This window comes from Pristiophorus japonicus, unplaced genomic scaffold (genome assembly GCF_044704955.1).
Source record: "Pristiophorus japonicus isolate sPriJap1 unplaced genomic scaffold, sPriJap1.hap1 HAP1_SCAFFOLD_85, whole genome shotgun sequence".
Classification (NCBI taxonomy): domain Eukaryota; kingdom Metazoa; phylum Chordata; class Chondrichthyes; family Pristiophoridae; genus Pristiophorus; species Pristiophorus japonicus.
This window is the reverse complement of record NW_027254772.1, coordinates 2,331,980-2,333,262: the sequence shown is the minus strand read 5'-3', so window position 1 is coordinate 2,333,262 and position 1,283 is coordinate 2,331,980. Positions and strand designations below refer to the sequence as shown.

The window sequence follows — 1,283 nt, the reverse complement described above, 5'->3', positions numbered from 1 at the left end:
GATAAGGCATCTACTTTGATGCAAACACTCATGTTATCAGAAAATTGCAACGTCAAACACTGCCGTGGTCATTTTGGCAAAACTTGTTCATCTTTATAAAACTAAACCTCGTTCGCACTCATTAACTAAAGGTGAGTTCCTCCCAAACAATGCACTTATCTTTATTAAAAGGCATTTTTTCATGTTGTGTATATTGCTCACTGATTTTTGCAGATAGTTTCCAACAAACTAACAATTAATACCGATATACTATTAATGTTTCCAGTTCGAACAACTGCTTAGCATCAATCAGTGTAATAAAGAGCAGTGGAGGGAGTTCCAATGAGATCCCCTTTCGTCGATAAAAAAAGAGCACCTGTAGAATCGCTGCGAGCTGGGTTCGAACATGCGCAGGGAAACCCCCTTTGGATTTCGAGTCCAACGCCTTAACCACTCGGCCATCGCAGCTACACAGTAGAGCTGCTTTAATAGTTCAATGGTCGGTGCAATTTATCACAGAGACCGCCTGCATGCTTGCCCTCTTGGATCTCCCAGACGATGTGAAAATTAAATCGTAGAATCAAAGAATCTCACAGCAAAGAAGGAAACATTTCGGTCAGAACTGAAAGAATTTACATTTCGGGGAAAACTGAACAGTGTGGGGAGCTTCTTTCTCGAAAAACAAGTGAGATATATTTTTAACATTATTAAGGTATTTGATCGAGTTGATGTGGAGAAAATGTTTGCTATTGTGGAGGAGTTCAGAACGGGAGGTCACCGATAAATTCAGTAGACAATTCAAGAGCAACTTATTTACCAAAGAGTGGTTAGAATGTGGAAGATGCTACATAAACAGTAGTTGAGCCGAATAGCACAGATTCATTTTAAAGGGAATTACCTAAGCACATGAGTGAGAAAGAAATAGAACAATATGCTGATAGGATCAAGTGAAGTAGGGACGTGTGCAGCATTAACTCTAGCAACACCAGTTTGGTACATTTGTCTCTTTCTGTGATGCAATCTCTATATAACGTTATGTAACACACATTTTAAACAACAACAACAATTATATATAATTAGCACCTTGAAATTAGCGAAACGTCCAAGGCGCTTCACAAGAGTATTATGCGATACAAATTTGACAGCGAACCACTAAATACAAATTAGCGCAGCTGACTAAAAGATTGGTCAACCAGGTATGCTTGATAATGAGGAAGAAAGCTGTACATTGAAGGTAGATATCAAAGAACTGGTCAGGGGTTTAATGGAATTCAACCCGGAGAAGTGTTAGATAATGCATTTGG

General features: G+C 38.9%; 1 non-coding gene across 1 annotated transcript; it reads right to left on the bottom strand.

Annotated features, from left to right (window-relative positions):
• Nucleotides 1-364: 364 nt before the first annotated feature.
• On the bottom strand, nt 365-447 carry trnas-cga (transfer RNA serine (anticodon CGA)). The gene has a single exon. It is a non-coding gene; the product is annotated as a tRNA-Ser (tRNA).
• Between the last annotated feature and the right edge of the window lie 836 nt (nt 448-1,283).